This window comes from Mustela nivalis (assembly GCF_964662115.1).
Source record: "Mustela nivalis genome assembly, chromosome: 2".
Lineage (NCBI taxonomy): Eukaryota > Metazoa > Chordata > Mammalia > Carnivora > Mustelidae > Mustela > Mustela nivalis.
The window spans coordinates 107707939-107724272 of record NC_139021.1 but is presented as its reverse complement, the minus strand read 5'-3'; the positions used below and the strand labels follow the sequence as shown (position 1 = coordinate 107724272).

Sequence of the window (16334 nt, the reverse complement as noted above, 5' to 3'; positions counted from 1 at the left end):
TGAAAAAAATGAATTTGATCAATTTTACCATTTCCTTACTCCATTCAGCCACTTCTTTGTTGAGTCCTTCCAAAGGCTGAATCATATGTATGGAGGACTATGGCATTAGCACAAACAACCAAATTATCATTTATTCAAGGTGACAAAGATTTTCCTCCAATACATTGGTTTAAGAAAAATTATTTCCACAAACATTCATCCACTGTTTCATTCTTTGGAAGTACTCTGTACTAATGAAATCGCCTCTAGCTTCACTGAGATAACATTTAGTTCTGGACATCATATAGTTGTCACTCAGCACCTGGGGAAAACCATGCACTGGAGAAGACAAGAGAAGAAGAAAAGATTTGTAGGGTATGGACAGAATGAAACCGAAGTAGCACTATTGTCACATTCATGATCCTGCATTTTTCTAGCAACCTTTTTTCTAATAACTTGAAGCTTTTCATGAATATTTGCTGCAGAAACACCATGAGATACGGTTTATGAATGGAGAAGACGTCAGGATCATTCTAACCCCAAGATTCCACCTGAGCTTTAGCTCCTGATCCCCTGACAGATAACTGTATGAGAAGGAAAGGGGTAGCAGTCATGCACTGAGCACCTCAGAAGCCCACATGTTTCCTCCAGGATCACCTCAGTTAACCTCTCCCCTGTGAGGCAGCTTCTGGGAGCATTTTATGGAGGTTCCCATGGGTCAACAAAATGACCCAAAGCATTCTGCCTTGAGGATATTGGAAGACTAATGAGCTCCAAGTGAATGCCTATTCCCTTCTCCATTCATGCCTACCCCTCAAATGAAATATAAGAGGGGTTCCTGGATTTTTCAGTTGGTTCAACATTTGACTCTTGGTTTCATCTAGGGTCATAATCTCAGGCTCATGGGATCGAGCCCCACATCAGGCTCCTTGCTCAGCCTGGTGTCTGCTTAAGATTCTCACTCTCCTGCCTCTGCTCCTCCTCCCACTCATGCTTGTACTCTCTCTTTCTCTCTCTCTCAAATCAATAAATAAACAAAACCAGGAAGGAAGGCAGAGAGGGAGTGAGGGACACCAAACTGCCATTTGGGGAAGGCAGAAGGCAGACAGGCCAAAATGACAATGCTCTTGGCATTACAGAACAGTGACTTATAAGGCAAACAATATTCTGAAGTAGATGCCAATTCCAGAAGAATTAGACGGACCTGAGAGAACACCCACACTGACCAGCCTAAGGTGATCTGGACACGTTTGTGCCATGGGTCAATGTGGAAAAATGGTATCACAATGTCGAAACATGGTATTATGGTGCCAAAGGCACGGACTAGTGACCCCTTTCCACCCCTCAACAGCTCTGCATGTCCATAAGCCCCTCACACAACAGTTGCACAAAGAACTTGCAAAATTTCCTCAATAAACTGAGAAATCTGGAATTGATGAGATGATTTACTATCAAGCAGAAATAGGATTTCATGATGGAAAATGAAATATTTTTAAAAATTACACTTTTGTCTTCCTTAGTAGATTTTTCAGATTGCCACTATGAAACCTTAAAATGGCTTTAGACCTTATTTTCAAAACAGGAACGTTTTTAAAGCATTGTTGAAATAGAATTGATATTTTCCAGCTGCCAAAGGAAAGTATATGATCTTCTCCTTATCCCTTTGTTTTTCTGTTTTCACCTTGAAAACTGGAACCCCCTCCTCTTGAAGACTAAAGCATTGTGCTGACCAAAGCAGAAATCATTAAAAAAAAAAAAAAAAACTCATCCTTTTTAATATTATAAGCTTATGGCTATTATAACCTTTTTTTTTTTTCTTTTTTTGGCTTGTCAGAAAGATTTCCTGTGTTACTCCACGTCCTCAGATATGGGAACAGGATATTGTATCAAACAGCCCCGCAAGGAGACAGGACATTCATTACCAAGATAGGAAAAACCCTGGCCTAATTATCAATTAATCCCAGTCCATCTTTGTTCTAGAAAAGCAGGAGGCTGTGAAGGTCAGAGAGCATGGATATTTACAACATCGTGTCCCTATTAAGTAACTAATGACCTATTTCAACTGTTGAGTCCAAAGAAATATTTTCTGGTTTCTAGCAAATGCCTGGGGTGGAGAGACAATTTTTCTCATATTAATTTTATTTTTATGGCCCTCAGAAAATTCTATCATATTAGGCAAATATGATGGTATTTTGAATTCCTCTGCAAGGTCTTTCTATGACACCTGCTTCCTGTGAGGTTCAGCAGCTCATTACTGACTGGTGAGCAAGATTCTTTGTAAAGTGGATGACACCCCCAGGCTGACATGAGCTTACTGGTCCCCATCATTTCCATTATTTGGCAGATCCTCTAAAATAGTTTTCCTTTTGTTTTTCAAATATTCACACCATAGTTAAAGAAAGGATAATCAGTGCCAAAGTTTTCATTTGTTTTAGTTAAGACCAAAATCGGGAACAAATCTAACATTTGAATAATATTTTGTTCTTCCTTTCTTTTTTTTTTTTAGTATAAATACTATATTTATTAAATATCTTTACAGTTTATTTAAATGTATTTACAGAACTATTCCTGCATAAGTTATATTTCAGACATCCAATTCAGGTCATTGCCTCTTGGGTAAGACAAATAATGATAGTCTCAACAGAAAAAAGCAGCTCATTAGTATACACAAATTAAAATTTGTTTCAGTATTTAGCCATCTTTGCAAAAAACTACCTGCTAACAGTTAAAATTTTGACATGGACACTGCCGTTTTTTAGTTGAGAAATTCAATTTTGCAAAGAATTTTTTTAAATGAATAGAATCTAAATGCTTTTCTGCTTCATAGTTTCAATTTTATAAGCAGATTTGGGGGATTTTTTTGATCTTGTGAAATTTGTTAACTGCAAAAATGTGATAGTTTCTAGGGAAATTGGATGCTATAGCTTCTAACAAAGATAGCTGGTATAAGGTGACAAGGAACCATGAACTTATTCAAAAGTACAAACATTTACAGTTCTAGCCAATCTTGTTTACAATCTCCAAAATGATCAAAACTGACTCCGTGAATTCCCACAATTCTGCCTTGTTACTCGATGTGGTAGGTTGGTGGTACTAAAGGTGGTCCTGAAGGCGACTGTTCTATCTGGAACAAATGCAGTTGCTAGAAGAGGACACTCTCCTATCATGCAAAGCTTGAAATCTAGTTTCTACTCTGGACACAGCCCAACCCCCAGAAATGCATACCTGGAGTGGATTCTTTTGTGATTTAGTACCTATCAACCATGTCAAGCCAGTACAGTAATTCAGGACAAATAACTTGTCTCCCTTACCCCCATTTCTTCTTTCAGTTTTTAAGAGCCCAATGGACTCTACTGCATTATCCAATCAGTGAATTTTTTTTTTGTGCGCAGGCAGCTTAAGTTCACATGTGTTTAGAGTGCACATTTTAAAACAGAATAAAATAAAATAAAAATTTCAAGTTCACATGTGTTTAGAGTGCACATTTTAAAACAGAATAAAATAAAATAAAAATTTCAAGCATGTAATAAAAATATTGATTTTTATAATACATTATTGCTTTATAAATATAGATGGAAAAGCTATAAACTTCACTGGTCTTTGATGCATCCAGAGAGGGATAATTTGCCATTTGTAAATTAGAAATCCAAATTCTTTTTGTTATAAAAGTCCATTACATGAGGCAAATGTGTGTGTTTTATTCTGCTTGATTTAAAATGCAATTAACACACATCAAGTTCAGAATCAGACCCAACAAGTGGTATATCGCAGTCACACCTCACAGAGACTTAGGTTCTGTGACCTGGAAAATTCCAGTATGGGTCCAGCAGAGCCTCTAACTACTGGGAGTGGAAGGAGTGTTACTTGTTAAGCAGCACTCCAACTGACCACCCCCCCCCCATCACTCCCTGGCAGTCATAAAATTAATTGTGTCACACACAAAGGACAGGGCAAAAAGAAAAGCGAGAAAATATTCTGTGTCACTAATCTATAGGCCAGGTCCAAAGTCAGCTCCATTGTGAAACTCAAATTCTTTTCCAACTATTTTCATATCACTGACACCAACATTGTCGATTTCTAATGGTCATTTCTCAAAAAAGATGAAGTTGATTAAATGAGTCATGTAAAACATCACCAATCTAGCTTTATAAAGATTGTGTTTGATGGGTTAAATGAGAGCAGAGAAAAGCCAGTGACTTGACCAGCACTGCTCTTACAAGGAATTAAATGTAGGCATTGGAAAATTAATGCAAAATATATCCAGATCATAAGGCTACATACCTCTGACCAGAAATAATTAAAAACCCAAACAAAAGAACTGAAATTGTCAGCCCAAATATAAATGTATTCCTTCTAACAAAACCCTTCTGGATGCAACTTTCTTTACTTTTTAAATACACAGAGACTGCAAACAGTTTGTGCAAAATAAATGCCCCGCCACTTGCCCCTCACGCTTCCATGTTTTATCGGAGCACGATGGGTACTCTTTATTTAAACAGAATGTAACTCCACCCAGCCCTCCCTGCCCAGTCCCCTATCTCTTCTACCAAAGAATTCTGTTTTGTCAAGTTAGGGTAGTTAAGGCATTCTGACATGTAATTAAAGGTGATTCAAAATAGATATCTAACATTATGCCAATTTAGCAATAGTAGATAAATTACTGAATGGCTTACAAATGAATAACTCATTCTTATTATAAATGAAATGCCTGTTACAAGCATGATGCATTGAAATATAGTAATGACATGTACATGGTACATGTTAAACAATTTTAAATAAAACAAAAGCTTGACAGTTACTCAAATATACAGTACAAATTCACAAAACAAAAATCTTTTAAAACAAGTTGAGGTAACCTCAAACGTAAGTTTTAATGCAATAAACCAGTGAATAAGTATCTCCTTTAGAGAAAGACACTTTCCGTATTCTCCTCCAGTAGATCCTCATCAGGTTTAATTGCATTCTCATCTATACACCAATGTTACCTGACTTATATATAAAACATGGCTTTAATTTAAGGATTTCTAAGTATATATACTTTTCTACCACCAAGTTAATGAAGGAAAAAAACTGACCCATAAATATATATCTTTACAGCAGTTGACTTGTACATAAACCTTAAAAATAAGTTTGAGCTTGCAGATAAAGGGAAAACTGAATGCAGGGTAGTTTTATAAGGAAACTATACACTGCAAGATGGCTATTCGGAAACTGTAAACATTAAGCTTGATTCGGACCCCTAATTTTCTGTGTAGGGCAAATGCAAATGTCAGATCATCACCAGGAGTTTTCCTCGTCGGCTCTTGTGCTGCTGCCACTGCCCACAGTACTCTTTTCACACGGACTCCCTGAATTTGGTGCCTGCTCTACGGAAAGCAAGGCTAGTAATGAAAGGTCTGAGAGGGAGACTATGAGTAGCATGAACATCAAAACCCAACCAGATTCAAAGTTACAGCTGTCCACGCTCAACCTATTAGGCCTGTGGGCCTAGAGCTCCCACATAGGGATCTCCTATCAGAAAGCTGGGAGGAATTTCAGCCATAACATTAAAATTCCTAGGATTTTAGGAGTTTTATAATCTTGGGTAATATTTCCATTGAAAAAATCTGGTAGGGAGACTCCCCAAGGCCTCCTGCATAAGAGGCAGCCTTGGGGCCACAAGCCTATAATTTGGACTTATCAATAAACTGCCAGAACTTTCCTCATAGGAGCACAATTAAGCATATTTTAAAAACCAGAAAAATATTTGCATCCATAGAACTAAACTAAATTTTTCTTCCAATTTTTAACGAAAAAGCTCCTGGGATGATGATTTCATAATCCAGAGCAATGTTTTAGAGCAGAATTATAAGCCCCTGAAAAATAGGAGTTTATAATGAAAACTTAAAGCCACACCAATCATCTAAACAAAGACTGTATAGTACATGTGTAACATTTCTTTTGATGATAATGTATGTTTCTAGTAGATGTACCATAACATACAATTTGTGTTAGACTTTTAAAATCTTTTTTACACACTGTAATTTTGAATTCACTCATTTTCAATACTTAAACCATTTTTAAAACATAATAGCCATTCTGGCATTGAAAACCTTCATTCCATCATAGAAAGGACAGTAAGAAGTGAAGGTCAATCTTCAAATCTTGATTCTCTTCAAAGTTGCTGGCAGATACAAGCTAGTGAACGACAGTAGTGGGTCTCCACAAAGATCTCAACCAGGTCTCAAAAAGACAGGCAAAGGCTTACATCACTGGCCATCAAGATCAGTAGCAAAGAAACAGTCCTGCCAGCAGGATCAGCACACATGGCAGGGGAGAATTTGGGAAGATGAAAGGAAAGGCCAGAGTTGACACCTAGGCGAGTCAGTCTGTATACTCAGCCACTACTGAAAGAAGGACGGTGATGTCATCAGGCTTTCCACCTCTCACATTCAATCCGTTGTCACATGCAAACTGTGCAAAAGGTGACATATAATTTGGGTCATAGGCCAGCTCATGGGCTTGCTCAGCAAAGCTTCTTGCCGTCTACTGTATACTTTCATAATTTGAATTCTTTATTATTATTATTTTTTTTTAGCTCCTGAAGAATCATATAATCAGGCATGTTGTCAAAAAGTCCATCTGTTGCCGTCAGAATAATGTCTCCTAACTGGACATCAAAAGATGTGCTATCAGCAGCATCCGGGCTGTCACTCAGGACGACTCCTTCGGCTTCAGGTGGTGCAATTGAGAGCTGGAATGGAGTGTTGAAGTAATGCTGCTGCTCATCTGATCGGTGCACAACCTCACCACCCCTGACAACCAGAAAGCCTGAGGCACCCAGGTTTGCTGTGTGTAAGCGGTGACTAGTTCTGTCCAGCACCATGATGCAGTCAGTACTGCTACCAAGCAAAGGTACTTTATTTTGCAGCAACTCACAGTAGCTTGTGGTGAGGATTCCGATGGGATTACTTCGGACGAACCGTCCGTATTAAGTCCCTGAGAACTGGGATGGATCAGCTCCATAGTGTCTCCACCCTCCTACACCATCTTCAACCCTGAGCACGTCTGCCGAGCGGTGCCGGGCCACAAAGCACGCGTCGTCCCCGTAGCACGCGCCCTTCTTGAGAAGGCCCTTGCGGAAGTCTTTGCTGAAGCCGCAGCCGGCCGTCACCAGCTCGTAGTCACCGCCACCGCCGCCACCGGCCCTGGGGTCGGTCTGCGCGAGGCCGCCAAGCACGGCGCGGGCTACCAGCCGCCCATACGAGAGGACCTAGAACATCGCCGCCGCTGCCCGCCCCCCCCCCCAGGAGGCGGGGGGCCCGGGGAGCAGGAGGACGCGGAGGCCGGGAGCCCGCTTGCTCCTCAGCCGCAGCAGCGCCGCCGCCGGGGCGCTCCTCCGGGCCGCGCAGAGTCGCCGCTGCCGCCCTTGCTCGAAGCGCGGGGCCTCGCACACGCTCCACCGCGCGCACCGGAGCCCGAGCGCGAGGTCAGAGCTGGCGGCTCCTCCACCTCAGCCCAGGTGGGGTCCCGGCTGCAGCCACCGCTGCCGCCGCCATCTTCGGCTCCACTAGCGTGTTCCGGGACTTCCTTTCTTTTTTTAATTCAAATGATATTTATACAAATATTCTCCCATGGAAGGTGATTATTTCTGCCCATAATCTGGATCATTTACACATTTCAAAACTAATAAATGGAATCTTAGCTTTAAGAAAAGTCTTGGGTTTAAATCCAAACACTGATGACCACCTAATGGTAGCGACATAAGCCACAGAAACTCTCTGAGTTGTGTTTATTCTTCCACAGAATAATATGATACTGCCTATTATAAAGCTCTATGAGGGAAGGTAACTTGGGCCATTTTGTTCACTACCATATGACTGGTGTCAAGAATTGTGCCTGATGTATGGTAGGCACTAAATCAATAATAGTTGAATGTATAGAACAAACAGCAACCATAATAATATGACCACCTTTGTATGATTTATTATACTAGGCTAGTTGATCAGCAATAGTATTTAACTCTCCATTATTCAGAAAAATTTTTTACCCGGAAGAGAGTGAAGTAAATTGTGCTTCCGCCACTGGAGAATTTGGAGGGAATGACTTCCAGGGAACCAAGACCCTGGGATCACATAGCCCACATGAAAATCTATCCCGAGGAAGTAAGTACTGTTCACATCATCTTTTCCAGTTGTGAAATAACCGGGAGCCACTCCTCAGGGAATGATCCCCAAGCCCATTTCTAGTAAAGCGGTCAGGACACAGGGCTTGAAGCAATGTCCAAATCACCCAATGTGTGGCCAAAACCATAACTGAAATGTCTTTCCAATTTCAGGGTAGAATTACTTATAAAGATGGAAAGAAGAGAGCACAGAGACATCCTCAGGAGAAACAAACAAACAAAAAAGAATGAAGCCATGAGGTGGGTCTCGCTGGGTCTAGGAGTTTATAGGTAGAAACATGGCGCCCCTTGAATGAGTTTTGTCCAGCATCTTACCGCTTCTTGAAACTTCTGTCAGTTCTCTAGCTCATACAGAGAGTAGTGGTTCAGAATGTGCAGTGGACTCAGGAATCAACAGAAATCATGGCCCCAACCCCTCACCAAAGAACAAGGCAGCAGGTACCAGCACCTTGAAAAGTCTAAAATGCCTTCCTGAAATGCAGCAGGATGACAGCTTGGAATCAGCTTTTGATGGTGCATATTCTTCTATACATGTTGTTTTGCGGGCATTCTATTTCTAAAACATTGGAATAAGGATCAATGAAAAGATATGATGAGTAGACCAAATCAATAGACCAAGAACCCCGGTTCTGTCACCGGCCTGAACCCCTGAACTAGGAAATTTCTAGTAGAAAGTTCTGCCTAGATATCATTGTTGCCTGTTAGAATAGAAATGCATTTGAGGAAGACTCATCACCCAGATGAATCAGAAAGTGCCAGAAGTGACCAATAGTTCCCTCAGCCTCATTATAATGTTAAAATCCGCTCCTGAATAGTCATCCCTGACCCTAACAAAAGGGGCCTGCTTTCCCTTGTTTGGGGCTTTGGAAATGATTCCCAGGATCTCTGTTAGTACAAATAAAGGCAACCTGGTGAGGCATGAAGACTCTGCCTGTATCTCACTGGAGAGCAGATTCACCCTGACCCTTGTTCCCAGAACAAAGCCTGGGGAGCTGCACTGAGTGTTACAGGATGATGGTAAGTCTCCTGGCTCCTAGGAGAAGTTCTGCCTACAGGTGCCACATTGCCAAGCACTTCTCTTACTCCAAAACTTGGAGCAGCTCTGGCCTGGTTGATTTTTAGGAGGTCTTTTTACTCTATATACCTCTGAGGGACACAGACTCTCTGCACAAGTGAGATAAAAGGGAAAAACAAAAAAACAGGAGCCTCTGTCTCCTGAAAAACTGCTATTCCTGGTGCCTGCCTTTATCCCCCGAAGATGAGAGAACCCAGTCACTGGGGCACCTTGCAAAGTAAAGTGCTTTCTGGGATGCCTGGCTGGCTCAGTCCATTTTATTATTATTATTATTATTTCTTTTTTATTTCTTTTCTTTTTTGTGTGATTCAAAAAATTTTTTAATTTCTTTTCAGCGTAATAGTATTCATTGTTTTTGCACCACACCAGGTGCTCCATGCAATACATGCCCTCCTTAATACCCACCACCTGGTTCCCCCAAGCTCCCACCTCCCGCCCTTTCAAAACCCTCGGGTTGTTTTTCAGAGTCCATAGTCTTTCATTGTTCACCTCCCTTCCAATTTCCCTCAACTCCCTTCTCCTCTCCATCTCCCCATGTCCTCCATGTTATTTGTTATGCTCCACAAAGAAGTGAAACCCTATGATAACTGACTCTCTCTGCTTGGCTTATTTCACTCAGCATAATCTCTTCCAGTCCTGTCCATGTTGCTACAAAAGTTGGGTATTCATCCTTTCTGATGGAGGCATAATACTCCACAGTGGCTCAGTCCATTAAGTGACTGCCTCCAACTCATGTCATGATCCCAGTGTCCTGGGATCAAATCCCACATCGAGGCTCCTTGCTCAACAGGGAGCCTGCTTCCCCCTCTGCCTCTTCCTGCCACTCTGCCTGCACTCTCTCTCTCTTTCTCTCTCTCTGACAAGTAAATAAATAAAATCTTTTTAAAAAGAGAAGTAAAGTGCCTTCTATTTTTATAGAAATATTTGAAAGACATTTACCCTTCTAAGTTCCCTTCTGCTCTCTCCCCATATTCTCTTCCCTGCTCAGGGTGTCTGCCCCCAAGTGCACATGTTCCAGAAACAGAAGTGAGGGGAGCCAACCCCCCTGTGTCCACAGTGCTGCAGGTCAGGCCCAGATTAAGCCTTCGTGCATGAAGAAACTGATCACCCAGCCATGTTCACATGAATCCTGATGAAAGCCAGGATTCCCTTCAAACCTGAAAAATGTTTTACTAAGTTTTTTTTTATTATTTTTAAGTTCCTTTTATTGTTTTAATAATCTCTACACCTAACATGGGGGGTTCAAATCCACACCCCGGGGTCAAGAGTTGCATGCTTTTCTGATTGAACCAGCCAGGCATCCCTAGTGTTTCCTCTTATCAGGCACTTCGTTTTATCGCTGTGTGCGTGGCCCACTTTTGCAAGGAAAGACAATTCTTTCTTGATTACCATGTAGTAAATCTTTGTACTTCTTCTGTCAATGGGGTTTAACTCATACCAACTTTCCAAGGCAAATACTATTATTTCTATTTTAAATATGCAGAGGCTAAGACTTGGGGAGATTAAGGGAGTTGTCTGTGGATACTCCAGTGATAAAGAAGAGAACCAGGTCTGTCCAATTCTGAAAACCCTCAGTCTTTCACTACACAGGCAGCACAGGCATTAATCTACTAAATGATCTAGAACAAACACAACTAAGCCAGGACAGAAAAGGGCTTATAAATGGACTAAATAAATATCTCATCTATATTGTACGGTCATAATTGGTAGAAAAAGGGTTTTTAAAGTCACATGAATAGAACTTCCAAAAATAACAAACTCATAAAGCCAGGTGAGAATTTTAAGGAAAGTTTTCCTAGCCAATGTACATTGTTATTTGAAGTTTTTTTTTTTTTCTTCTGAAGAAATCTCATTCAATCTTTTAATTAGTGGCAAACAAGATAAAAGATCATCATAAAGACATCATACATCCTGTCCCTTCAAACTTTAAATCCAGAAGTGTTTTTATTTTCTACTGTAATAAGCAAAGTGAGTAATATTGACATTCTTAATTATACCGAAGGAAGTGAAGGCAAGTCCATTAATTAGCTCTAGAGCTTTATCTACTTTAGAGTTGATGAAATAACTCATAAAATAATCTAACGCATCTTTAAAGAACTCTAGAAATACATGTCTGGCACTGGCAGAAAGACACTCACTAAAGGGCCAGTAAAGAGCAGCTTTACTCTGGACCTCCGGGTGCAGCTGGAGTTGAAGATCCTGTTCTGTTACCAGTAAGAGCACTCCATGCAGTGATCTAAGAAAGTGCAGAGCAAACAGTTCTAGGGACAAGCAAAAAGGAAAGAAAACACCATGTCTTAGCAAATCTTATGATATTTACCAAGGGAGATCTTTCATTTTATTGGTATTCCATAACCACCTGGTCCATTAAGTCTCCACTGCATATATTAACTCCAGAGGAGGCAAAATCCCATCTGGGACAGAAAAAACAATGAAAGCAAGACATATTTTCTGTCCTTAGAAACCCCTCTCCCCTGGAGAGGCCGCTTGTCAACGTACTTTCCAATGTAACAAGAGGTGGTTGCTTGCTAAGGAGGGTCAAGAACTTCTCATTTAAGGAGATTCTATGTTAGAAATGATAACCCATGGATCCCAGCTGTGTCCAAGGCTCCAGATCACTCAGACCAATTGTTCATGGTATAAACTGTTATCAGTGAATCCTTCAATAGCCACCAGCACCAATAGACACAAATAGAAATGCTCACCATGAGACACATTAGAATTTTCACTGCAGCCTGTTTTGGAATAGGCAAAAACTGGAAACTATGAAATGCCCATCAGAAGCATAAAGGAAAATAAACAGTGAATGCAAAGTGAGCAACAAGGCAGCAGTTAGCATGCATGAAGAATCTGCAGACATAACATTGTGTGAAAAAAGTCCACGACAAACGAGGACATGCTTCACAATGCCACTTTTAAAGGACAAGAATGAAAAAGCAAGCTATATACTGCTCAAGGACAAAAGGACAATCATAGGAGGAGCCAAGAACTTGCACAGATACTGTTCCAAAGAAGACTTACAGATGGCAAAAAGCACACAGAAAGAGGTTCCACATCATTATTATTCATTAGGGAAATACAAATCAAAACCACAATGAGATACCACTAAACACCTACTAGGATGGCTATAATCAAAACAATGGAAAGTCACAACTGTTGGCAAAGATGCCAAGAAATCAACACCATCACCCACTGTTAGTGGGAATGTGAAAATGTTCAGTCGGTGTGGAAAACAGTTTGGTGGTTCATCAAAAATTTGCAGGTAGAATTACTGCAGTTCTATTCCTAAGGCACATACCCTAAATGGCTGAACACAGGTGTGTAAATAAAAGCTTTCATATGGAGATAATGGCAACGCTATTTACAATAATCAAAAGGCAGGAACAACTCCCCCAAAAGAGGTTGGAAGTACTATTCTTAATATCAGTCAAAAGCAAACACCTGTGAGATTTGGAATTCTGGTTTACTCCCAGTATTCTGGGGTCAGCAAACTGTACTCTCCTGCATACACAACAAAAATCTGTGCATATGATGCTTATCCCCTCAGCACATAGTGAAATTAGGACATCAGATGAATTTGTAATTTTCCTATTTCAAACATCTAAATCTCACAACCTAAGAGAGTCTGACAACATATTTTAGGCTTCCGGTTATACTGATCTCATAAAAGAGATGCTTTTCCATTTTCCCAGGTATTTTCTCCAACCTCGTCCTCCACTGGCCTGATGCTGATGCATCATGTGCATACATTAGCTTCTTAGGGGGTCCCCAGTACATGCAAACTGCTAGAGAGAGCATCTGCTTCTCGATCCTTCCTAAATCTCCACCATTGACACCTTTACCTCAACCCCAATGGTTAAACCACATAAAGTGTATGACACCTAAAGGGCAAGTGGGCAGTCTCTACCTTACATGTCACTCACGGTCCTCCCTTCTTCAAATCAGAGGTCTGTTTTGTCACTTTAAAAAACGTAATAGTGAATCCAAGAAGGCCTGATGGGATTTTGTTGAGCACAATAAGACAGTGTCTAGAACCCAAGAGCCCTGCTGACTCTCCCCTGCTGCTTGGCTGTGCCTCTGCTCGCTCTCAGAGCTGAACTCAGGCAACGTGTCCCCACATCTCCCCTGCAGTTCTTCTGTTCCATGCCACTGTCACAGTGGGGGTGTGGGGTTCAGCTTCCTGAAGTACCCTGTTCTGATAAAGACAAAAAGGACACTGATGAGTCCTAAGGGCAACATGTCTATTTAGCACAGAGCAGGAAACACTTGCCTTCATAAGAAGAAGCCCACTTATTACATGGGGATCCCTTTCAAATATATGCAGGAGTTGAGGGTTTTAAGGGCGTCTTCCATTTCCCTATCTCTGAAATGATGACGAAGGCGTGAGGTACTTATAGTCTCTTTACCGTCTCCCAGGCAGTGGTCTGAGCTAGGAACTCATTGAGGGTGATAGATTCACACAGCACTTTCTTGGCACCCACAAAAGTAAAATCATTTATTTTTTTATATAGCTTTCCTCTACTTGACACGATCTAAATATTCCTGACTTCCTACAGAGATCTCCCAACTCTGAACATGCTAGTTTTATCAATAAATGTGTTTATAATAGCATTGTAACTCCACAGAACTCATTAATATTATTAATAACTTAACCTTTTTCACCTCACGGGCTCAGTACAAAACTCTTCACATGTGGATTGTTAAAATACATAATGACAATGATAATGAGAAGCGTATTCCTCATTCCCAAATTACTACCTGCTCCAAGGACCAGCTTTTGAGGACTTCTGAAGAATGTAACACTTTTTTTTTAAGATTTTATTTATTTATTTGACAGAGAGAGATCACAAGTAGACAGAGAGGCAAGCAGAGAGAAGGAGGGAAGCAGGCTCCCTGCTGAGCAGAGAGCCCGATGTGGGACTCGATCCCAGGATCCTGATATCATAACCTGAGCCAAAGGCAGCAACTTAACCCACTGAGCCAGCCAGGTGCCCTGGAATGTAATACTTCTTATATTGGATAACAATTTCAAAGGCATCAGCTAAAATTATGAGTCATATGTAATCAAGTTTGATCAGCTCCCTGAAACATATGAGAGACACTATGTGGAGACCCTCATCAGATACTTGAAGGTATGTGACCAATGGGAAAATCAGTCGTTCTGATTTGCACAACAGAATGTGCATTTGGGTTCCCTCAACAGGGGAGATGGGGGGAAAGTCATTGGAATGAAGTGTTTTTTAAAAAAAAAAAAAAAATCTCCTGATTGAATGGAGAAAGACAACTATCAAATAATCTCCCTGATATGAGGAAGTGGAGATGCAATGTGGGGGGTTTGAGGGGTAGGAAAAGAATAAATGAAACAAGATGGGATCGGGAGGGAGACAAACCATAAGAGACTCTTAATGTCATAAAACAAACTGAGGGGGGCAGGGGGTAAGGGGTAGGGAAAGGGTGGTGGATTATGGACACTGGGGAAGGTATGTGCTATGGTGAGTGCTGTGAAGTGTGTAAACCTAGCGATTCACGGACCTGTACCCCTGGGGATAAATATACATTATATGTTTATTTAAAAAATTAAAAAATTTAAAAAATAATAATAATTTTTTTTTAACTCTTAAAATTTTTTTTAAATTTCCTAATTGAAGAAAATATGTTTTGCTTTTCTTTATAACTTAAATTGGCTATAGTATTTCAAGCATAATGACATACCCTTACTATTGAACAAAATATGGTTATACTAAAACAAACCGACAAACGACCTTCAAATGCTCTTCTTAGCCCATTTTATCACACTTGCTTCTGCTGGAAAAGAGGGAAAGTTCAGATGACACACTCAAACCATCCATTAGGAGACCCAGCCTGAATAGTATCCTATCACCCCATAATGGCCATGAACAGACAGACCCCTTTGCCATTCTGCCCAACACAAGGTCAATGGACAGGGTTCTGAGACAGCCCTCCCTGATTACCCTTGGCAGACTGAGGCAGTTTTTCTATTCTGTGAGTGATTGCAGCATTACCTGGATAGTCTAAGTCCAAACTCTTGGGTGAAAGTCTTGAATAATTTGCAGCTCCTGCCATGAGCTCACCCCCAATCTATCATATGCCATCAACACAGCTGTCTGTCTGTGGATCCTGGCAACAGGTAGCAAGAACACACTGAGTGCAGGGAGAAACCTAGCCCCCATCCCCACACAAAATCCTCAACAAGATGGACAGGGCAATTAGATTCTGTCACAAAGACTCCAAAGTAAGCACAGAAGCTCTGCTGTTAGCGACTTAGTGCTGACCCAACCAAGCCTCCACTCTTCTTTCCCCACACTCCTCCCTTTCTTTTATAACCTCTCTCACCTTTCTTCTACCAAATGCTCGAGTAAAATTATCCCCCTCTTTGTTCCATTGCAAATAACCCCACTTGGAAATGAGATGAAGACAAGAAACCACCCAAACAATAGAAGGATGGAAAAGGGCAAGACCTGTATTCAAGCCAGTGAGGAACAATGGCCAACACTCATTCAGAATTATCTATGAAGTGTTTCCTGTCAAATAACCTGGACATCTAGCTCACGGAGTAAGAGTTCCTGTGTTTGAGCTAGTGGGGTCACAACCACGAATCAACTCCCATTATGTGTGAAAGATTACCACATATTCTCTTTCATCACAGTTCTGTTTCATTTAAGAGTAACCTTCCAACAAAACTTGCAAAGGGATTCTGCCACTGAATTGTACACCTTAAATGGATTAATTGTATGACGTGTGAATTATATCTCAAAAAAAAAGAGAAAAAAGTAAGAGAGAGAGACTCAGATTGCTGTCTGCCACCTATCTCCAGGTGACAGGAAGTGGATTTTTAGAGGGAGGTGATCAAGGCTTTCCCCAGTGTGCAGGAAATAAAATATAGCCACATGACTGTTTCTCCCCATCATTCATTTTATCAGTGAAAGGCATGACAGCACTTCCTTAGTGAGGTGCTGAGCCCTGTGCAGGTCTGTAACCAAAAGAAGGAGGAGGGAATAAGATAGAATGACCGGATGCTTAAAGCACTGTCAAAAGGAATAAAGTCATCTAAAGTGATCATTATGACAGTGATGAGGGAGCAGGAGGCTGGCTGAG

The 16334-nt window shown here is 40.9% G+C and overlaps 1 pseudogene across 1 annotated transcript in view; it reads right to left on the bottom strand.

Moving 5' to 3' along the window:
- Nucleotides 1-6019: 6019 nt before the first annotated feature.
- LOC309859332 (protein phosphatase PTC7 homolog pseudogene) overlaps nucleotides 6020-16334 on the bottom strand; it is a 52095-nt pseudogene continuing 41780 nt past the window's right edge. The window contains exon 2 of the transcript in view: nucleotides 6020-7231. The product of the transcript in view is annotated as a protein phosphatase PTC7 homolog pseudogene (transcript). The remainder of the gene's footprint in view (nucleotides 7232-16334) is intronic.